This window comes from Electrophorus electricus, chromosome 5 (assembly GCF_013358815.1).
Source record: "Electrophorus electricus isolate fEleEle1 chromosome 5, fEleEle1.pri, whole genome shotgun sequence".
In the NCBI taxonomy this organism is placed as follows: Eukaryota; Metazoa; Chordata; class Actinopteri; order Gymnotiformes; family Gymnotidae; genus Electrophorus; species Electrophorus electricus.
Window position 1 is genome coordinate 10,152,596 of NC_049539.1, and position 24,310 is coordinate 10,176,905.

General features: G+C 45.8%; 1 long non-coding RNA gene across 6 annotated transcripts in view; it reads left to right on the forward strand.

Annotated features, from left to right (window-relative positions):
* Nucleotides 1-18,739, forward strand: part of LOC113573878 — a 33,064-nt gene extending 14,325 nt beyond the window's left edge. For 4 of the 6 annotated variants that reach the window (XR_004776080.1, XR_004776083.1, XR_004776082.1 and 1 more), the window contains 4 exons: nucleotides 508-2,367; nucleotides 5,380-5,411; nucleotides 6,132-6,210; nucleotides 18,522-18,739. This is a non-coding gene — a long non-coding RNA (uncharacterized LOC113573878). Of the gene's footprint in view, nucleotides 1-507; nucleotides 2,368-5,379; nucleotides 5,412-6,131; nucleotides 6,218-18,521 lie in introns of those variants that run through there. The other 2 variants (XR_003410256.2, XR_003410255.2) reach the window with 2 other exon arrangements.
* Nucleotides 18,740-24,310: the final 5,571 nt, after the last annotated feature.

The window sequence follows — 24,310 nt, forward strand, 5'->3', positions numbered from 1 at the left end:
TAGTCATGAAAACAGTTGAGCGGCAATGCTGTAATGAACCCAGCCTCTGAGGTCATGAAAACAGGGCCTCCACTGAAATTGGCTGTAATGTAAAATTGTCAAAATGAAATTATTAGACTGTTGGATGTTTAATCGCCATGATTGTGTTTGACTCAAATATGCTTTAATTGTGTCCATTTTTGTGTTTGACTCAAATATGCTTTAATTGTGTCCATTTGTGTACCCAGCTTCTCTGAATAAATCTGTTTTCAGATGATATTTTCAGACGATATATATATTGATGCAGAAAAAAAAGTCAGGGCAGTGCACAAAGGTCTTTTAAAAAAACAGGACATTTGAAAGTCTTTTCATCATCTGCACAGACGCTAAGAGCTTCTGGAGCTGGGGAAGATGAACCTGTTGGAATTCAAATTTCTATATATATACACACACACACACCACCTACATCAAACACCTACCTTGTGCCTCCACTCACTTGCCATTTTATGAAGTACACCTGTCTTTTAGGTGTGTTTTATAAGTGCAGTTCAAGGACCACAATGGTGAGATGTTCCAAACAGCAGTGAGAGGAGCTGCAGCAGAGCAGCACGTGGGCTCAGGGCTGCCAGCTCCAACACGCAGCAGCTGCAGGCCTGAATGCAGACCGTGGAGGAAGGCGCATTAACGTCCATCCTGTTTTTGGCCAGATGTAATATAGAGGGAAGTCTTTTGTAAGTTTTTTCTTTCTGATGTGTATAACATTTGGTATTACTATTAAACATTTAAAGGGGGAAAAGGCCTGTTTGCTTACAGGCTGTTTGGAATATACTAACGTCCCCCAGCATTGCTCACACCATTTGATGGCTGTGCAATTTGTTGTGTGTATCAGGATTCATTAATTTCAGTTAGCCAGTGCAGTTGTTTTTGTATGAGTTGTCCTGGGGTTAAGAAAAAAAGAAAAAGAATAGAAAAGGAAGAAGGAACGCTATGAATAATGAATGAAACAGCACTGATGTCACTTTGGGTTTGCATCTTTTTGAAGATATTTACCATGTCTGGCAACAAATGAATCATTTTTTTTTATTGCAGAGAAATTTAATTTGTACAAACCTAACTGCTGCCTACAAGGACAGACTGGCGGAATGTAATTTTAATCAAATCAAATTTTATTTGTGTGTTATAAAAGAGTTACCGATTTGAAGTATGACAGTGTTTTATTATTATTACGCTGGGTAATGAGTTTGATTCTCTTGCTGCTGGTGGGGGATGTGGATCAGAGGGACTCCCAGGCTGCACGCTTCCCAGCCCGGACACCTCCCGGCCTGCGTTCATCCCGGTCCAGATGCCTCCCAGCCTGGATGCTGTGTGCTACACCCTTCACATCTTCACTTGAGTGTTTAGTGCTACCAGTACTAATAACCCAATGCCCTTCACATCACCTTCACCCTTCTGGCTTTTTATTAGGCTCACATCATAATTGTAAGAGTGCGTGTGTATGTGTGTGTGTGTGTGTGTGTGTGTGTGTGTGTGTGTGTGTGTGTGTGTGTGTAAATGTTCAAATACAATTGTTTAGTGTTGAAGTAACAGCGTGAAGTACTGAAGTACTTAAATCCGTATGTCTGTGGTCTCTGTCAGGAGGGCCCTCTGCTCTACCTGTGCTGTTCCTCTCTTGCTGTTCTTGGCTTCTCTGCAGCAGCCCACGTACACCACGGCCCTCCATGCTGGCTTCACTGTAGCGCTGCTTAAAAGAGCAAAACCCACACAACAGTGGCACGGTCACTTTGTGTGTGTTTCTGCGTGTTTGTATGTGTTTTCTCTGCAGTTCTTGCAGTCCTAGTTTGTTTTTTAAAGGCATCGTTTTGGTTGTTCAAGAAGCACCAGAAAACAAGTATTTTAAGATAATGTCTTCAGCAAGCTTGTATTAGACAATGTTGCCGTATTGGAATTGCAGCGTACACACAGCAGAATATCATGCAACTCCAATATAGCGATATTAACTACCCAGAGTTTCAGTTATTGGAAGTTAATTCACAGGGTTCCGCTGTCTAATTTGTGATTTATTCTGCTGTCTAATTTATTGTTTATTCTGATGTCTAATTTATTATTCATTCCTAACAGGAGCTGACAGCTCTCAGGCAGCAATGTCATGACGCTGCTGGCAGGCTGAGAGAGGGAGTAGTGGAGCAGCTCCGTCCTGAGGCCCTGGGCCTTGTGGAGGAGCTGCACCAGAGGGCCCAGGAGGCCCAGAGGCTCAAGTGTATCCACCAGACCCTGAGCCATGACATGGTCTCAGCTAATCAGTAGCACAGAGAGCACCTGAGCTGGCTGGAGCACTAAGCGACAAGTAGAGGAAGAGTTTCTTGCACAGGCCAGGATGGCTGGCTTACAGTAAGATCAGCTTAGAACTGTAAAGCATTCAGAAACGAGTACTAATACTAAAGTACTAAACTACTAAAGGACTTGACCAGATTTTTGAAGGTTTACTTCAGTGTTTACTAATGTTTTGGGCTAAATTTGCTTGTCACAGAGTGTAACATATTTGAGATGTTTTTTTTTTCTTTTTCTCAACCCTTTTTTTGCCTAGTTTAGTTCAAAGAAGTTGAGCATTATTTGCTAAGAGCAGAGATGAGTCAGCATTTCAGGCTGAGTCATAGACATAGGAGGAAAACCCAACATAGCCCCGCCTGCTCGAGCGCCAGTGCCCGCCCTCCGTTTAGGTTCCACCCACACCGTCGTGTCTTTCATAACTCACCCCTCGGAGCAGCGTTAGCGAGTGCTCGCGCCCACCCCCTAGAGGAGCCGCCTAGGCCTGTTGCACCTCACAAATAATTAAAGGCTTTGCTTAAACACACGGACGGCTCCTCTAAAGCCGGCAGGATCCGTAATAACGCTCCCCATTATTCACTCGTGCTTTGATTGCCTGACAGAAACAAATTAGGGTCAGGATTAATTTCTACCAAGACGTGCCGAGTCAGTGCAATTGACTCCAATTACAGCATGAAAGGACGCTGAATATTCAAATGAGGGGAGTGAATGATTGGCGGGCCGGCTGTGAATGGAGGCGTGGAGCTGTGCCAGCTGAACATGGGTACCTCAGGTGAAATGATAGCCTTCTGCTCACCACTGCGATGTCGGGAGTGATATATGTGTTCCAGGACGAGAACACGCCCCTGGTGGCAAGACTGTATGTGTGTGTGTGTGTGTGTGTGTGTGTGTGTGTGTGTTATGTTCAGACCACATCAGTGGCAGTTGGCTTGCACCCAGCATTTTGAATAATGGGGCCACATTAGTACGCTTCAGTTAACATGCTTCATGCATGTAATGCGAGTTGGAATTTGGACATAGGTGCTCTGTGAGGGGCAAGATGGTTGCTTCCATAAGTATAATTAAGACAATTAAACAATAACGGACAGACACAAATTCCATAGTGATAGCTGTTGATGCAGGCTGCACATTCTATGAAGAACGCTATTGCTAAACATGGTAGGAGAACTTACGGCTCTAACCAGTAGTTGTAAACAACCACCATTTGCTATCGCTGCAGCGTGTAGTTCAAACCTGTGGTCTCAGCCTGTCTCAAACTAAACATAGAGACAGTATTAGCAAGCTCTCAAAATGGAATGGTGCGCATATGTATACCAACTACACAACACAGAGCAAACCAGTGCGGCCCATTTGGACTGAGTGACCTCCTTTAGTGGAAAGGAATATACGCCCCAGCCACCTAGGCAATGAATAATAATTAAAAAAAATAAAATAACGAAGACCCTCCATTCAAATGGCTTGGATGCGTAGCATATGGTGGGCCTAATTAGGTCATCTGAGGTCATTGCTTGCAGGTCCTGCAGGAGGGAGAGGAGGAGGAAGCACAATAATGTGCAAAGAATTGCACTTAACTTTTATATAATTATCAAGTAAACTTGATACTAATAATTGGTGGTTTCCACCTCGATTCAGCAAAATGTGAAATATACATACACAAACTCACCAGGGTAACTAATTGTTAGTCAAAAGTAGGATCTGTCACTGTAGTGGAGTACATTTTATTAAGTCTACAAAGTGTAAATAAGCAAGTGTCAGTACTCAAACATGGTACTCAGGTCCAGTAGTGGAGTATTGCTACTTATACTCTGCACCTTTGACCAATGTCCTTCTGCACTTTGGCAATAGAGGCCACAGCAGATGGCTCTCATCCGTCCAAATGTCAGTGTTCGTTCCTTGATGGTCCTCCGATAGTTTATAACCTCTAAATGCTCATCGGTGCTCAACTGGAGGTTTTTTTTTTTTTAGATGTGTTTGCATACTGACCCATTAGTTTTACAGTAGGAGTTTGAGAATTGCGAGAGCACATAAATATCTCCATAAAGCTTTAGCTTTAGAGGTCAGGGTCTGATATATATATATATATATATATATATATATATATATATGTGTGTGTGTGTGTGTGTGTGTGTGTGTGTGTGTGTGTGTGTGTGTGTGTGTGTGTGTGTGTGTGTGCTTACATAGCAAATTTACCATCTGTATTGGCTAGACCCCACTCTCCCACTCACCATGATTATATCAATTTGCAAATTATATCATATTCTGTTAAGACCGTTGTTATGCGTGTACGTTCTCATTTACATTTTTTTAACACCATTTTTTGGAAAATCAGGTAGCATACATGTATTCTGTCATCTTATCTTTCTAACAAATTGGGTTATATTAAAATACATAATGTACAGTATTTATCATAGTAAATGCTCAACCCTGCCACACTTGGAGTGAGTAAGGAATTTAGGCCGTCCAGTGGGGGATGACCACATCGCGCTCTTTATGGGCTGTTGTCCATGCCTTGCCCTTTACGGGGCTTATGGTATTCATGGATCTTTAAGGGGCTGGTGGGTATGTCTGGCTCTTTTATAGGGCTGGTAAAGTGTCTTGTGTCTGGCACACCTCATGCCAAACACATCAGCACAAACACCACACACTACTAATGTCAACGAATATTCTGAATTCTATTATATCGTCAAATTGTTATAAACCTCAGACATTTGACTTTGTGTGTGTGTGTGTGTGTGTGTGTGTGTGTGTGTGTGTGTGTGTGTGTGTATTGGTGGCAGGGGAATAATTCAACAATTTGGTAACAAAATGCACTCCACACAGTCTCGGTTAATACTCGGCAAAATTCGAGATATGAGATATTCAAGATAACGTATGCAAGCTATGGAAGCTTTCGTTATCCTTCCATTCCAGCACTAATAACCTGAGGGAACATCTCAGAAATACACAGGCAAATGAGGAGTATGGTTAACAGTTTTAATAATTATATTAAACACGTTATGGGTCACTTTCCTGCACTTGTATAATGAGATTTTCATAGGACAAACTGATGTTAATCTCTTTGATTTATTTTCTCAGGTTCTGAAAACAGAAAAGAAAATATATTTCAGGTAGATACGTTTCGATTACATTCAGAGAACAAAGACAGTTCCATCTATAATCTATCACCAGTTAATGCTAGCTAGCTGAACTTTGGGAGTTCTAGCGTCAATAATTTAGCTAAGTAGCCTTCCTTTCCATTTCTAATAGCACTTTAGTGTAAATTATCCACACACAAAAAAATCCTTGTGACATTTCTAGAAATTGTGTGCCTTAAATGAAGTTAAGCAAAAATACAAAATTGTAGGTTGCTGTGCTAGCTAAATAGATATCAGAGACACAAGCTTCATGCACTGCAGGTCCCCAATGATTTATTTCCTGTTTTGTTTCGTTAAAAGACATGGTCAAGGTTGAAATAAACATAGCTAACATCTTGTATAGGTATGTCTATTAGTTTATTGGTTTGTGGTTTTATGGAAATAATGTGGAAAAAATGTATTTGAATTGGTCATGTGGTGTTTTTGAACAAATAATCAAACATAATTTTGGCCAATTTTGACAGGTCTAACACTCACTTAGACACATATCAGGTCACACACACATGCACACACCAACCCTGTTGGCTCTCAGTAATAGCATCCATCCCTCACTAATGCCATTACTCTTCATTCATATGTTACCATCTGAGAAATCACAACAAATTGCTGTCATTTTGGATGTTTTACATGTACCGTAAATGTAACATTTATAGCACCTACATAGTATAATATCCTGGGGCATCATGTCTGCAGGGTTGTAACGACAGTGTGAGGATGTATGTCTGATACATCTGGCTCCTCCTGTCACGACAAGACCTGGACACCCTGTAAGGTGAGAACATCGCTTTCATTTACCTGCATCACACCAGCTGTTGCAGCACTGCACACACAAATAATGTTATGGATACGGAGGTATGTGTCTCTTAGCCCACTGGCACATTCTTGATTCATTTGGGTTGACTGGTTTGACCAGCATAAGTCCTTCAGACCAGTACTAGGGAGTCAGATGGGCTTTAGCGAGTAAGTTCGATTAGATGGGATATTTTTACGGTTAGCGAGGTTGCATTGTCAGTACCGGTGAAGGTTATTTAAGTGTGTGTCAGTTGTGTTTGTGGGATGTGCATCCTTTTCTGTTTCGCCCCACCGTGTGTCTGGCCCTGTATCAGAGCGGCTGCTTGTGTGTCTGGCTTAGCCGAAGCTGACATGGTACTGCTTGGCTGCACAAACTCGGCGCATGCGCACGGGAGTCTCACCTTAATGATGCCTGTGCATGTGTGTGCGCATTTGTGTGTGCACTCACGCACATGCATGTGTGTATGTATTGGAAGGTGTGCGTGCGCTTGTGTGCGCGGTAATGATGCCTGGCTGGGCTGTCTGTGGAGAACTCCTCGTTTGCAGTCCGGGAGGCCTTTGTTGTGTGGCGCGGGGCCGTGTTGTTACGCACCCTGGAATGTCTCATTAAGAATTAACGTGGGCATCCTCAGTGGCGACAACCAGAGATCACCCTCCTACACACGCACGCACCACGCGTAAGCTCTCCCGCCCCCTCCCCACTCCCTGCAGACGGCCCTCCAGCCCGAGCGCTTTAATTATCGGGAGTTATCTCTCCCCCGTAGAACCCCTCCCCTTCGTCCATGGCGTGCTGGTTATGATCTGATTCTGAAGCATGCGGCGCAGGCTGGCTGACGCGCTGCCGGTGATTCGCCCCTCACCTGCCATACTCACCTCCTCGTTACCCTCCGGCTCCCCTCACACAAACCCCCTAACCCCCCTCCCTTCCCCGCTCAACAGCCCCGCGCGTCCTCCTAGCCTGGCCCTGGCTCAAGCTCCTTCGGAACACCCCGCCAACCTCGCCGCCAGGTCGCTATAGACGGCACTCCGCCCTTTTATCCGCTCTCCCGCGTCTTCGTTCCCAGGCGTCAAGGCAACAGTTTCAGTTGATGAGATTCCCGCAGATCCAACACCCCCCCCCCAAGGAACTTTAAAGGCTGCTCGACAGCTGCGTGGCATATTGATTTCCAGGGGCATTTAAAATGTAAAATGTAAAACGCAAAGATACCGGTGCAGTTTGATTGGAATGAGTGTTGACCAGCCATAAGTGATGGATTTCATTTGAAAATCTCTTCCCTCCTCTGAATGAGGGTAAACAAAATTATTATTTTTTTAAATAAAAATCTGGGAGAAAAGGGAAGACGTGCCAGATACCGTGAGAGTTCAAGTGGCTGATTGAAGCGTAAGAAGGCAGGCAGTGTGAATCGAGCTCGGCCGAGAGCGCACTGTAGAGGAACTCTGGCAGACTCCAGCAGCGGGAGGTTAAGAGAGCGCCTTGCCCTTCAGCCACTTGAGAAGAATGGCATGAGCCTTTGGCATGGATGAATGGAGTGCTTAAGCAGACGGCGCTCTTCACCGTGCTTTGTATGACCTCTCCTTCCACGCCATGACATGCAACTCCCCCACCCACACTATTGTTCTACGCATTCTGCATATGGTGTTATACATAAAGCCCACCTGGTTATTTTTGCATGTTTAGTCCCCACCCCCATCGTTTCTGTTCTGTTTCCCGGTTCAATTATTTGAGAGAGAGAGAGAGAGAGATATATATATATATATATATATATATATATATATATATATATATATATATATATATATATATATATATATATATATAACAAATGTCTTTTCCAATGTATGTATGTGTGTGTGTGTGTATATATATATATATATATATATATATATATATATATATATATATATATATATATATATATATATATATATATACACATATACATATATATACATATATATATATATATATATATATATATATATATATATATATATATACACACACACACACACACACACACACACACACACACACACACACATACATACATTGGAAAAGACATTTGTTTTTCGGAAGTGTGTAGTATGTCCAGAAATGTTTCTTGCTGAGTCATCACCAGAGTGACCTGAATGACATGATTTACGGTGTTTCGGAACTGTCGTTTTCTCAGCCCTCAGTCTCCATCCGTAGGCTTCGGGGCCGCACCGCACTTCCTGGAGGTGTTTATTTTGTGCCATTAAGCTCGGCCCTCTGGGAGAATAAGATGAGGAATAATGCATTATATGCTGGAATATAACTTTATGCAGTAGCCCGTGCCTGTCCCTGCAGAAAAGCTGGCCGCCGATTGGCTAGCAGTGACATGATTTACGAGGCCGCTGTGCGCATCAGCGGTGCGGGGGTTGCCATGGCGAGAGTCTCCAGGAAATGATACATTGCATTCTAATTGAAGAATCCTTAGCACATCCTTCCAACAGTAAAAGAAAAAAGACAAGAAATGAGAGAAACATTTAAATGCAAATGGCACCAACGCGGGAGAGGTGAGAGACGACGGGTTTACGGTGCGAGCGGTAGCGGCTGGGTGGGCGGCTGAAGTGGTGTATGCTCCAGGGCAGCCCTAGGCCACAGCGTAGGGCGCTCCCGCTCCTGCTCCCAGCCTGCACCCAGTCCACGGACGATTACTCTCCAGCGCAGCACTTTTCTCTGAATCTTTAGAGTTCGAAGGTTGAATTAGATTTGCTGAGTACCTTGCGTCTAATTTTAAAAATAGTTATCGTTTTTCCCGATTAAGGGGTGGCTTTTCGTCATAATGATGTGCACTGTTGCAGGCCATAAATTTCCATTTCTTTTGGTTCTAAATGATGCTGTTTGGGTGAGTAGTGATATCCTATCCCTTTCACTGAGAGGTATAAATTTTAAAGATGATGGAATTATCAGTGAGCTTTCGCAGCCCGAGACCCGGGAGTGGGCTAGAGCAAACTCTTTTCCAATACAACGAGATTACTGCAGATAATTGTGTTACATGGAGTATTGATCGAAAAATTGTTGTACTCCGGAAACATCTAAACACACAGTTTCAGTGCTGTCTTTATTGCTCTCAATCCAAAAATACCAATTTTTCCTTTCTTTTTCTTGTTTTTTTTTAAACAACCTTTAAGATGAACAAAAAATATAAATTATATATGTATTGTAATAAAAGAAAATCTTGGGTTGAAACATCAGAGAAATTACTTCTTTACAAGAATGTATTGATCACTTCATATCAAAGGAGTATGTTTGACATAAGATTACCTGCCAGTTTGAGCATTAGGTACACAGTGTTATAGCCTGGGGCAGTTGTAAGTCTGCCAAAGGGATTGTAAATAAGGCAGCAGCTCTGAGTGCCTCTGGCTTGGAAGCAGCTCAAGCTCGAACCCAAGGCAAAGGTAAACTTTATTTCATGCGATTCTTAACCCCCATTTGTTGGTACGCGCCTGGATTGGTGGTACGACCAATGAGACCTATAGAGAATCCGCCTCCTATAGAAACGTCCGTCCGCCCCTAAACCCCACAGATGCCGAGCACTAAGACCAGGCAACAGACAGCTACTTTTAAGTTGCCTCTATTCTCTGTAAAGCCAGTCAGAATTAAATACCCCCACCTCCCTTCCCCCCCCACACACACACATTCACCCCTCACCAAGGAAGCCCCTGGCTTTTAGATTTAAGGCATGCATTGCAGTGGAAAGGCATTATTCCATTACTTCCTGCACTCTAACCTCTACCTGCGTGTGGGGGTCTGTGCGGCTGGAGCGTGGGCCATATCGACAATTAATTGCTCTCCACCACTCTCTCCGAGGATCGGCCATGTTAACGGGGTTATATTGAGTTGATGCCTTGGATGTGATCGTTATTTTTATTTATTCATATTTCTCAGGCTTTCTGCATTTCCTTTCCTTCTATTTTCTTTCTTTTTTTTTGCCCATGATGAATTTTTAAGCACCTCTGTCTTTTTTTTTTCCTGCTCTCTACCTTCCATTATTGATTATTTAGATTTCTAACATTTTTACCTTGAGGTTCTGTAATCTAGCTAAGGTGGGCCGTGTTTGGGCTTTGTGTTTGTATGTCGTTAAATATTTAGCGACTCCAGTTGGCTCTTCAATTTCCTGCGGCTCCAGTTTAAACAGTTTGGGCCCTGCAAGGCAATAAATTAATCATGGCTGGACGTGGATGATTGTGTTCACTACTGTGTTCACTTTTTAGCAGGGCCCCTTTAATCCTCCCACTGCCAGTTTAGAGCCGGCCCTGTATGCCCATGACATACAGCAAGGCTCCAACTAAAGGCATTGCTGATTACTAAGATCACATACTCCTGTGGATATCCAATACAGATACTCTGTAGTAGTATCTGTAGCCTGGGACTTGGTCCTGACTGGGGCATTTGTTGTTATTAGAGCTATTTGATGAATTGTTCCTCACCTTAGACCAGATCTAAATTGGCATGGCCATGTCAACATGGTGATTTTAAGTAGGTGTTTTGCATGCAGACTCAGTACATTAACTTGAGTAAGGCCAGGACAAGGGTGTTTTTCATATTAGATGTACAAAAGTGAGAAAAAAATCTTGGGACGTATTCTTCAATGTTTGAGTCTTGGCTCAAAGGAAAGAGTGCCATCTATTGTTGGAGACTGGGATTGTTCTTTATTTTATTGTAAACAACAAAAGATTTGTTCACAAAAGTGGATGAGCACGGGCAAATGTAAATCTGCTGTTGAAATGTAGATTTGGTGGGGGGTTGGGGGTGCAAAAACAGTTCATTTTTAAATGTGCATCACAGTGTTTACATTTGTCCTGAACTGTATCACTGACGATACTGTTTAGATTTTACAGACGAGGTGGAAAAAAAGGGGAATAATAGTTTTTTTGTAGGAACTTCTCTTGCACTAGTGACGATGTGTTTTGTGATCTTTGTGTGATTATGCGTGGTAAGGATGAGACATATATAGTTCCTTCTTCTCATGCACATGTGTGTGTTATTTATTTATATGTATATTTTATTTAAAGGATAATCCAGCTACAGTAATATACAGTAACACTGCATGACCAAACATATACAGCTATAGAAAGATACAGTATAAAAACTATTAGAGTCACTTATACAGTGTTTTAATATATATTTTTAAATTTCTATTCTCTTGATGCTCAGAAGTCATCTGTAAAATGACTTCGTAGATTTGTCAGTATGGTTTTAGTCTGGTCAGTCAGTCTGATTTGTCTGGTTTTATGTCAGCCAATTTTGTTAACTTTCTTAAATCCTCATTGTTGGGCCTAAATACACTTTTAGGAACATGTATGTAGCTTTTTAGTTGAACATGAAACTTTTTTCTAAAAAGGTTTTACTTTAGTTGTGATCTTTGACCCCTTTCTAAATAGTTTTTTTATTTGTTGTGATCTTTGACCCCTGCTTGAACTTTCTGATGCATGTTAAGAATCTTGATCAGTCCAGTTTTCCTGGTTATTATCTCTTAAGTTAAAAATCACCCACCATTTTAAGACACTAAAAAAAGCACATCTGTGTATCCTCACGGTGGGATGACTGTAACCTGCATTTTTCAGAGATATTGCTCATCTTCAGCTTTGACAAACTGCAGCAGCCTGTCTCCTCACTAGGTCCAAGTGGAGGGAGGACAGCGCTCCAGTGCGGCCTGCCTTCTGTGCTTCCCAGAGAGTTTTAGAATTGATTTCAACATTTTGGATCTAAGCAATGAAGCACAGCAGGACAAGGTCCCTGGGAGCTTCTCCGACCTACTCTCTCCATATACAGATGTGACAGCTGTTGAGTCTTTGAGCCAGGGGCTGTTAGTTGGCCCTAGGGGGACTGTGCTTTTGTGGTGTATACACCCAACCTTTGAAATGCTCTTCCCATGGCCATAACACCATCAGACTCTGAATATCTTAAGACCTGTTTTTATTCTCTTGCTTTTAGTGGTTCCTTAATGTTGGTGGTCGGCACATGTCGTGAACTCCAGTATTTGTTTGACGTATTATGTTGTGTTTAATGGTCTATGGTCTGGGACTGAGATATTGTCTAGAAACGTGCTAGACAAATAAAGATTTACTTATGTACTTCTAGCACATGCCCTAGTCCAGCTACAGTAAGAAACAGTACGTCTGCATGGCATTGACTCATTCAGCTATACCAATACATGGTAACACCGAACGCTACCAACTCACTTAGCTACAGCAATATACAGAAACACCACATGACCTCACGTCACCCCATAACAGAACATACACAATGTACCACCAGCTCGGCCAGCTATGGAATGATTCTGTAACACTTTTCACCCTCTAAGATAAAGTAATATTGTAAACTAGCAGTTCACCCAACTACAGTAAGGCTCGCCTTACATGCTCCACTTCTATTATTCCCTCTTCATTGCAGTCTTGCAATGAACCTCTACTGTAGAATCTTGCCCACCTGCTTTCTCGTTCACACACACACACTCAGTCTTCCCCCTCTGACCCGTCAACTCCACCTGACCTTAATACACTATAGTGGTGCGCTATAGAGGGTCCACTCCTTGGTCCCAGTAAGCTGCCTCCTGCTCGCCTAATGCCGGCTGCCGTACGTGCTCCGGCCCATGTGCCTGCTCCTCACCCTGGCAGGTGGCAAACACCCACTGCGTTGTGCCCTGGCCTTTCCCGCAACATCTGTGTGTGATCTGCCTTTGACTCATGGTTCCGTTTCAAAACCACGACACGCTCGTCAAAAGCTGGGCCCTTTGGGGTGTTTAGATTGACCTTCATTCATCACCTGACTTAATCACACTTGTTTGGGCACCATCGAGCATATACTTTAATCCCTTTGTCTCTGTGTATTTCTTTGGAAGTTGTTACCAGAGCCACCCACAGGTGGCTCAACTGGATGTCATGGTCTCTTTCCCTGTGAATGTTATTTATAAGGCTAAGGATTATGCAAAATATCTTTCAGCTGTTTTGGGGAACCTCCCCCGCCTCCAACACACACACACACCTCTGTAGCCTTCCATTTCCCCACACACCGCTGGCTGATGCAAACTGCTAAGGCGTTTCTTTACCCTGTCCCGTTAGCATTACCAAAGGCGCATGCTGAAATGCTAACCAGACCCGCCTGCGCACGGCTCCATCCTTCCATTCTGCATCTTGACGCACCATGTGATGTTATTTGTCCTTTGCTTCATACCATTCTCACAGACATAGAGCCCAAACTTTCCATTACCGCTGCTTCAGCTCCTCATGCACCAGGGGCTGCTATTATTCAGATGCCTTCATTCAAATGGTCACAACCTTTCCAGCCCAATCGCATTCGTCGACCGATTTGTGTTCGAATGGCCGTCCGCGACGCGCATATTTAAACCCCCCCCCCCCAACGCTCACACCACCCCTCACCCCTGCTCCATTCAACTGTGCTACAGCATTGGGGGGGGGGGGGGGGGGTTAGTGGAGGCACGCGTGTTTTCGCCGCCCCGTGGAACGTCCAGTGAAGGGGTTGGGGGAAATTGTAATAATTTGTCGTATTGATCCTTTAGCCACGGCAGCCGGCTGCCATTGTGGCCGAGCGGGAACAGACACCCCATCGATTGCCTCTTTGCAGCTCTACTTGCAGGCCCGGGAATGTGGCTTCCCGCTGCCGTTGGGCCCATTGTCTCCCGCAATCGGGAGGCATCAAACAGCCGCCGATTACCAAAAAAAAAAGAACCCAAGCCGCTCAATCCTGGGAGATGGGGCTCACACCCCAAGAGGCAGGCACTGTGTCCCACCGCCGCCCCCTTTCGCCCTCCGAGCCGAGGCCTGGTCCCGATGGGCCTGGGCGGAGGACCATTACGGCTGATTTAGTGAGCTCCACTTGGAGCGTAAGTGCACCGTCAGAACAGGGGAGGCCAGGGGAAATGCCAGAGATGGAGACAGCTGTAGGGCTTCAGTCGAAATCCGCACTAAATCAGGCGTAGCAATCAGCTTCTGCACCAGATGCCATTTTTGATTGATCAGGACTACAGTGACAAGGCCCGAAAGGAGTGTTTTTGTGCAAAAGATGTGCAAGAGCCTTTCCTTCACAGTCCAAGGCACGCATTAGTGTGTGTACTAAATCAACTATTAGGCTGCTTTGCTTTGAGCGAGACAAACTGTGGACTGTTGTTAAAATGTGTTGAATTTGTGTGTGTGTGCGTGAGTGCATGTTCACAGACGGATTTTAGAGCTTTGGATGCGGGCCAGTGTTCCTCAGGGATCTCTGTGGAAAGCTCTAGAAGATGCTGCAAAGCAGCAGAGACACTACTGTGAGGCTGCTGTAAAAAAAACACAGAGCCAGAGAGCCACACGCACACACATACACACACACACACACACACACACACACACACACACACACACACACACACACACACACACACACACACATACATATATTCACAAGTACTCATATATGCTCAGACACTTGCACAAGCACAAACACATACACACATACTTACCAATACTCATATGTACTTACACACTCTCTAGTGCGTGCGCACACACACACACACACACACTCACACACACAGACCTATAGCCTCTGGCCTCTCACACTGTGCATCACACTCTGGCTGCCCATAAAAGCCAAGAGGATCTATGCTCACACTTCACTCACAGCTGTAAGGGTAAGTGGTCAGCCTTGTTCTGTACCCAATCATAATCACACACTCACACCCATTCCCACACCCACACACACACACACACACACTGCAAGCCCACGAGCATGACTGGTTTGTTTATGTATGCGTGTGCACTGAGCTGTTGGCCCCTGTCTTTCCCGGTGTGGAATACAGCAGTACGTTCGGGGCATCCCTGGCTCTGATTAGCCACCATCGACTTGCACAGCACAGGGATTAGCTTGTTCTAATATGGGAGCACTAACTTTGGAAAGGTACTTTGGAGTCCTAAATTCAACTTGTAACATTTCTTTAATGTCTTACATGTGGGAATCAGATTGGCTAAATGTTGTCAGGTAAGGGCTTCATGAAGCCTTGAGACTTAATTAATCCAGGTTTCTGCAAGTTCCTTTGAAATAGTTTAAATTCCTCTCAACTTTTTCTCTCCTGCACTCCCTATTTTCTAAGGGTTAGGCACTTGGTGCTGTGAATAATTCAAGCTCGTCTCTCTCTCTCTCTCTCTCTCTCTCTCTCTCTCTCTCTCTCTCTCTCTCTCTCTCTCTGTGAGGTTGTTAAGTATGCCATGTGCTTGGGAGAGGTAAAACCTGGCTAGCTGTGCTGTCTGTGCTGCTGCTGGTGGTGTTGGGGGCTGGGAGCTGCGTGTGACTGATGGAAAAGATCAGGATCATTTTCATGTGCCGTTTGCTTCCCAATGGAACGCCTCCAGCACCGCGCTAATTACTCCACGCCACTCTGATCCAACCTTCCCGTCTCCTCCACCCAACCCCACCCCAGCCCCCGTCTCCTCCACCTCGTCCCCTCACAAGCGCCAGAGCGAGAACAGACTAATCAACTGCCTCCCACCACCATTCGTTATATATTTACCACATCACCTTCCTCCGGCCGGTCGGAACGAACCCTTTATGTCGTCCTTGGGCGCGCTCCGGCAGGGACACAGACATTGGTCGGGTCACCCCGCGGCAGATCAGCCGGATCAGGAGTGGCCCCTGAGGCACCTCGAAATGGCTCAATCGAATGAATTCCTCATTTATTCCAAACATGATCCATAACTGGGTTTATTTTAAGCAAAATTGCGACCCGCATTGCAAATGAATCGCGCCATCAGAGGCCTAAAAAAGATGGAGCATGCCGGCCGCCGATCAAAGCTTTTAAATAGTAAAAACAGCAGCGGGCTTTGTAGGCAGCGAGGATAAATCCATATTACAAATTGCTTTTGTGAGATCTGGATGAGCGGCCGATTTTTTAGTATTGAACCTTTGTCCCATTCAGTGACCACAGTGGGAAAGGATACTGATCCTTCTGAGGATCAATGCAGGCCTGGGTTCCACCGAGTTCTTTCTGTACTGTTCTCTCTCTCTCTCTCTCTCTCTTTCTCTCTCTCTCTCTCTCTCTCTCTTTCTCTCTCTCTCTCTCTCTCTCTTTCTCTCTCTCTCTCTCTCTCTCTCTCTCTCTCTCTCTCTCTCTCTCTCTCTCTCTCGTTCTACAACTCTGTGAAGGCAGCATGCACGTGCGCCCACCCCCTCCAGGCAGACCTTGAGCGCACGCTGAAGGGATCAGGGGCCAGTGGAGCAGCAGCCATGGCGGTCCGCTGCCATTTAGCTCCTCTGGTCATCCCTTTATTGTCGGCTGCTCGTTTCCAAGGCCATGTGCTTGCGTGTGTCAGCTCATTAAAGGGCATTTCGCACAGCACCATCAACATTCACCTGACACACGTGCGGCTGATGCCGTACCCGTAAATTGCCTCATTACACAAAATGACTGAATTGGGTATTTATATTAATTGATTAGTGGAGAATGTTCAAAGATACTTTTAAATCCCCCCTCCCTCCATTCAGTCTCAGCCCTGTGAATGGGTTGGAGCAGGAGGTGTGTGTGCGCAGGCTCGGTCTCCTCGCCGTAATGGCATCATTAGTCCGGAGACAGCACACCGGCGCGTCAGCCGTCAAATTAGTACGCCACGTCTTTAATGATCCACCTCATCTGCCAAATAAAGCGTGGCCATTGGCTCATTATTGATCTCTCTCTCCCCTGATTGGACCCACTTCCTGGAATGGCAGGCTTTGAAAAATCCTTTGGAAACACGCGATGGGAGGGAGGTGGGGAGAGAGAGAGAGAGAGAGAGAGAGAGAGAGAGAGAGAGAGAGAGAGAGAGAGAGAGGGGCCTATGGGCTGAATCTATGCATTATTAGCCTGATCCTGTGTGGAGTGCTCTTGCTGCTGGTGGGAGCTCTGCAGTGTCCTTCAGTCCACTATTACTGAGGGGCATCGTAAAACCCTCGTCCCTCAGTGCAACAGCTACTGACAAGGCCATTATGAGCCATACAGCCATAGTCTCCCCTGACACACACATACACACACACACACACACACACACACACACAAAACAGGAGCAAAACCATTGTCAGCAATACGCAATGCAATACAGCTCCGCTTAGATAAAATGATTTGGATAATTTGGCCAATTAAAGCACATGAAAGTGCTTTTTGGAGTCTTGCTCTTTTATCAAGATGCATTCACATTTTAACCCAATTTCCCATGACGCCCCACCCCCACCCCTGCCCCGGACCATCACATTTGCATTATTTTTGCATTGATGTGCAGATGGTAATATTATTGTTGAGGCGAGGATTTAAAGGAGCCCGTGATTTCAGACCGTGCTGCACCACAGCGCAGCTGAAGTGGAGCGTTGCCGCGCGGGTGTACAGCCCAGCTGCCACAAGCAGAGCCTTAATAACCATGTAACGGGACACACTTCTCTCCCGTCCTTCCTCGGGTGCATTTAATTAGGCCTCCGTATTAAAGGTGCTGCCGGTCTGCTGCGGTTGGTGATGCCCCCGATCTCTGCCTCCCCTCAGGAAAGTGGACACCCCCCCCCCGCCAAAAAAAAGGATTTAAGAATGGCAGACTGCGATTTTGAAGGCCGCCCTCATAATCCCGAGCAGGGAGGAGCCGTGCTTACGTCTCTCCACCGTCGTCCTTCTTACACGTCCCCTTTCCCTCCCTTTTTGTGTGTTTCCATCTTCATTTATATTAATTTCACAAATCTCCCTGGATGAGAAGAGGTGGCGTCCTCCAACAGCACCCCGCACCACCACAACCCCTGGGACTGGTGTTTTAATTTAGCCCGACTTCACTGTAATAAAATTTTATATCACTCTTTTATTAGGTGTTAATATTACACTACCTCTCCCCCAACTACAGCTTTATCTAATTGCTTTCATTAGCACCACAGGCCCTGTTCGGGCTATGGAAGATGACAAGTTACTGCCCTCGCTGTCTTACGCTGCCTTTACTACAGGTTATAACGCGCCACTGGCATGGGTTAGTGTTACCTATGATAAAATATATGAAGCGTCCCACCATAAATATAATCTTCCCTTTGAGGACCAGCAGTTCAATCAGGAATCGAACCGGAAGGAAAGACCGACAGAGAAAAGCAATCGTCACGAAGGCTGGTTTATCTCACAGGCAGTACAATTTGCATGTTATATGTTTATTCTGCTTTTACCCAATCCCACTTCCATCCTATGGCAGGTTATGTGGAGAGGACCAGCATATATCATTTGAATTCAGGAGTTGCAAACGTAAACGTTAACCTATGCCGCGCCACTCACTTTCTTTCAGCCTGAGAAGAAAAAAAGTGGAGTGCGGAATGTTAAAGCGGTCACAGAGCACAGAGGCGCCCCAATTCATAACATCTGTCGGGATCAGCGTCTGCTGTTGCTTTTTCCGGGAGAAAGGCAGCCGCTCCTCTCCCTCCGGATGGTACAAACGTGTCACCGACGCACACACCCTGTTTCATGTGGTCCTACAGCCACAGTGTCCCTGATGAGAGCTGAGGATATGAAGGACCTTCATTTGTGGCTCCTTGCTGGGCTGACCTCCTGCGGTTGTGTGCGCGCACACGTGTGTGTGTGTCCACAAGCCTTCCGATCAGGCAGCAGGGGGGCCTTAGTGTGTAAGTGGAGCGAGTCGCTGAGTGACTTGGCGGGTGCTCGCCCACTGTGAGGAACCGCGGAGCAGACTGAAGCTTGGTGCAGCCGGCGCAGAGACAGACAGGCCGGGAATCGAACGCGGTGAACACAGCCACCAGCAAGCTTCATCACACCTCAGAGCCTGTGTAACAACCCCCCCCCCAAATCAATCCAAAATATTCATAAACAAACAAACAAAAAATAAAAAACGGCATCATACACCCCCTCCAATCATCTTAGGTCAGCAGAGATCAAGCCAATCAAAAGGAAATGATGAAAAAAGCCTCCCCTTCATCTTGTATCGGGAAAGTGTGTGTGAATGGCTGTCCTGCCTGTGGAGCTTTGGAAACCTGTTTGTTTACAAGATCCCAAAGCAAAGTTGGGAATTTGGGGTGGGAGTCGGGGGGGGGATTCCCCTCAACTCACGCCCCCACTATGTGGCACACTTAAACCGTAACAGAACAGCCCTCCTGCTGACCTCCACAGCCTCGCCACGGCTGTCTGTTTGTTTGCTTTCACAGGGCTGAATGACACTTTCCTGGCTCCAGGTCAGCCTGTGATGTTTTGAAAGACGCCATTTGTCAGCGCTGGCAGGCTGAAAAAAGGAAGTTCCATTTTCTAATGTTGTCTGTCATCGTTCCACTACACTAAAACAAGCTGCACGATCCTGGCGCACAAACGACTACCTCGTTATTTTAATCTGTATGAATAAGCCTCGTCTCTCATCCTTCAGTTTACTCCACACGTTTTTTTTACCCTGGACCATCGCACTGCGGGGCTTGGAACAGTGGCTAGTGCGCTGGGAGCAGGGTAATAGTGGCTGGAGAGGAAGCAATCGCGCTTCCTGCCGGTCTGGTTTTATACAGGACATTAGCTCCCCCACCCCCATCTCCTGTCTCACCAGCCCGTCAGGACATGGCCGACTCGCCGATGGATTATTGTGGCTGCAGAAATGGTCAAGCTTGATGAATCCGAAGGAAATTGGCTTTGAAATGGCCTCATCTGCTCAGGACAAAGCCATTACTTGATATATCTTATAAGTGGATTTTGAGTGTGGCTAAATTATTTTAGAATTACCTCTGCTGGAAAGATGCTTGGCTGCCCATCTTCTGTGGGGCCTGAGCCAAAATGAAAGCCATTTCTCAGTAAATCGCAGGAGGGCTGTTTTAATTATCACGGTGCCTGAACGTGTGCGTTACTGTTTGGCGTTTCGAGGCGGCACTCCGTCAGCCCGTGTCTGCTTTAGTTAGCGCCAGTCGGCCTGAAAAGAAATGATCTACAGAAACACAAACAGCAGGAACAATGCTGCATTTAGAGTGGGGGAGGGGCGGCGTGGCCTTGATATTGAGGAAGAGCAGAATAAATGCAGATTCGTAAGCGATGAGTGTCAATGCACTGCGCTCATCCACGCTGTTGCCCTTGTGATTTGCGGACCTTGATATTCCATCTGTACAGTATGATTCAGCTAATTATATCAAGGTGACGCCCTAGATATCGATCAAACCTCTCTCCGGGTCGAACGTGGCGTGCGCAGTGCTTTGTGTACGCGGTTTGAAACGGGACAAAGCAGGACCGAGCTCCCTCATCTGTGCCGCATGTCGTCCTGCGTCGTCCCCCTGCTGTTCCTGCTCCACATCCACACACACACCCATCTAAACACACACATGCGCATGCGCACACGCGCAGAGTTCATTATCCTCCTTCCATGGCTCTGAATGAGGTGATCAGGCAGGGGGAGTGAAAAAGTGTGTGTTTCTCAGTACAGTAGTAGAAGCATCAATCGTCTGAAGCAGTGGCCGGAAAAGAGCAGGCCTCAGCTGAGCTTGGCCCACCTTAACACCACCACCTTAACATCAACTCCATAACATCAACACCTTAACACCACCACCTTAACATCTACCCCATAACATCAACACCTTAACATTAACTCCATAACATCAACACCTTAACACCACCACCTTAACACCAACTCCATAACATCAACTCCATAGCTTCACCACCTTAACATTAACCCCAAAACATCAACACCTTAACACCACCACCTTAACATCAACTCCATAGCATCACCACCTTAACATTAACCCCATAACATCAACGCCTTAAAACCACCACCTTAACATCAACACGTTAACACCATCACCTTAACACCAACCCCATAACATCAACTCATTAACACTACCACCTTAACATCACCACCTTAACATCAACTCCTTAACACCACCACCATAACATCAAATACTTAGCACCATCACGTTAAAATCACCATCTTAACATCAACCCCTTAACACCATCACTTTAACATCACCACCTTAACACCATCATCTTAACATCACCACCTTAATATCACCACCTTAACATCAGCCCCATAACATTAACTCCTTAACATCACCACCTTAACATCAACCCCATAACATCAACTCCTTAACACCATCACCTTAACACAATCAACTTAACATCAAAATCTCAACCTGTTAATCTCATTTTAGCACCTCAACACCAGCATTTTAACAACAACACCATAACACCAACACCGCAACATAAGCTGCAAGCTTTAACTACTGCAGGCTTGGTCCTGGCTGTTTCACCACCCTCATGGTGATTGCTAATCATTTTGCGATGGCCACCGGGGGAAGATGGCTCACTGGGATCATCAGGTTTTAAACGGTTATGACAAAGTGGCTTGACTCGTTACAGAATGACCTTCCATTTCAACAATGTCTCCTAACTCAGACGGTGTCTGCTGCAGCTATTTGGGCTCAGAGGAATGCATCTCTGCCTGACATTGCTGGAACGAGAAACTGCGCTGATTAGATTCAGATGTCAGCGGGATTTCTTTTATTACTACCTTGTGTAGTGCTTTTCTTCTGCATTACACAGTTACTTAGTGCAGTTGTTTCCCACGTTTCGGTGGTGTACGCTAAACAGACTCCCCTTCATGTTCCGTGCAACCGGCGTCCCAGTTTAAACCTGAAATGTGAAGTGTTCTGGGAAAGGTAGTCATTTTTAAATGCTGCTAGAGGGTTTTAAAAGCTGCGTGATGTTTACAAAAGGAGACAAAAGGTATGGAGGGTGTGGAGAAAAGGCAGGAGGGAAGCGGTGAGACCCACCATCCCCGTGGAATGGCGAGGCGCACCAGATATATAGAGTATATAGAGTATACATCAGCCAGTATCACCAGCAGGACACTCCAACATGTGGTGTGCTGTGAAAAGTATCGAAATCATTTGTTCAGGCCACGTCAGTGGCATTATGAACCATGTGCAGCCAGCACTTCGCACCAAACCATTCCCACAACGATGTATGCACGCATAGTGTCGTAAGCATAGTGGGTGGAGCCTTGTGGGTGGGGTGTGACTGTAAGGGGCTGTTCCCAATGCCCACCGGTCAATCACAAAACCCCCCTCCACTGTGGTCTGCTTACCGCTCTGCCGCTCTCTCCTTGATTGAAAGCACTCATCTGCCCTGATTGAAAGGTCCACGTGTATCAGAGAGGCCCTATGGGGCCGGTGTGCCGCTGATTGCCCACTGCGGAGGGGCCGCGCTCTGTGTGGAGGGGCCGCTTAATTAGCCTCCCCCGGAGCTGGGCCGGAGCATCCCTTATCCACCGTCTCCACGCAAGCCATTATTCATCAGAGAAGTGGCGTTATTAAGGCATTAGACGGCTCGTTTCAGCCCGCTTGCAAAATTGCTGCTGGTACAGCTGCAATTAAAGAATGCATTAGTATTATTAATAAAGGATCACGTGCACACCCGCGGATGGCAGTTGGCACAGATGTAACTGTGCCACACGTACACACAATTGCACGCATGTACACATTTGTCAAGCCACAAATACTTAATTCAGAGCATTTTAGAATTAAATATACATATTTAATTGATGCATCAGCCTCTCAAATTGTTAATTAGCGTAAATGATGAATGTTTGATGCCATCTTTAATAGTATCTGGGAGCATTACTCTTGTAGTCACTTTCTGCATGTTTTAAGTGATTAGAAAATGCAAGCCTGCATCTTCTCCCTTAGGCAGAATGACACGCGCCGCATTTGTTACCTTGGTCAACCCGTTCCTTAAAGCTCTCGTAAAAGCTGCCCAGAGATCAGCAATGTGTTCTGTTCTGGACCACATTTTGATCTTATAGCATTTACATCTATTGGCCCGATTTGCGTTTGGACTCCAGGAGAAGTGTAGATCGCTGATGGTGCTTAATTTCAGCGTTTTCCATGGTAGTGAATGTTCTCCATATTATTCACATCTGCCCTTATTGTAATCTGACCTAGGGAAATGCACATATTGCTTGGGAAAGCACGCGCATGTGCGTGTGTGTGTGTGTGCGTGCGTGCGTGCGCATACGCATTTGTGTGCGCGTGTGTGTGTGTGTGTGTGTGTGTGTGTGTGTGTGCGCATACGCATTTCTGCGTGCGCGCGCGTGTGTGTGTGTGTGATTGCACGTGGGTGTGAGCGCTTTTTAGAGCAGGCGTTCTCGGTTTACATGACAGCTATCCCACCATTGTGCCCTCAGCTCCCATGATGCACTGGGAGATTTAGCATACATAAAGGTGCTGATGGCTGATGGGGGCGTGTGAGCATATTAAAGTGAGGAGTCTAAAGAGTGATTTGAAGGTGCTTAACTTTGCAAAGCCCTGCAGAAGCATTCAGCTCTGAGCTGTTGCCACGGCCACACTTAGCAAAGACTGTGTTAAGGTGCATGTCATTCTCAAGAGCTGTCCGCTTTGTAAGGCATAAACCTCTGCTAAAGTGTGTGCATTGATGTGTGTGGCTCGGTGTGTGTGTGTGTCTGTGTTTTGTGTGTGTGCAATTTAATAGGCCCGTGCTAACATTAAGATACATGTCACCAGAGTGACCATATGACCTCCCGTTGACCGAGCCCCTCTGGCTAAGCAGCATGCAGGTCTGCGCGTGGGGCTTCGGGCAGGGAAGTGGCCCACTCGAGCAGGTGGAGAGGACGGCGTGAGATCCGTGGCATCAGATGCAGGTAAAGTTTGCAGTCCTGCGCGTGTGAATATCTCCCATGGTCTGTGCCTCAGTTGAGTCTGCTTGCGCGGGGACTGTGGAGAGTCCTCCAGAAAGATGGCGTACTGATCGATTGAATCCTGTGATAAAGGAAATCCCATTTTATAGCCACAGATGCACAGGCCTCTTTCTGTACACCTCTGCAGCAGGCCATGGGAGCACACCAGGCGCGCGCATCTCAGGTTGCACACACACACGCCTGTGCGTGTGTGTGAGTGAGAGGTATAGCGCAAACCTTTAATAAACAGGATGTATAAACAAACTAGCTCAGTTTCCTCCCTTGTGTTTGTGACACACACACGACAGGCTTATCTAAAGCGCTCCATAAGCCACTCTGCATGTGCTCATAATTGAAACGTCAGATTGAACTGTGTGTTTCTTGACACATTTCCTCCTCATAATCGCCTC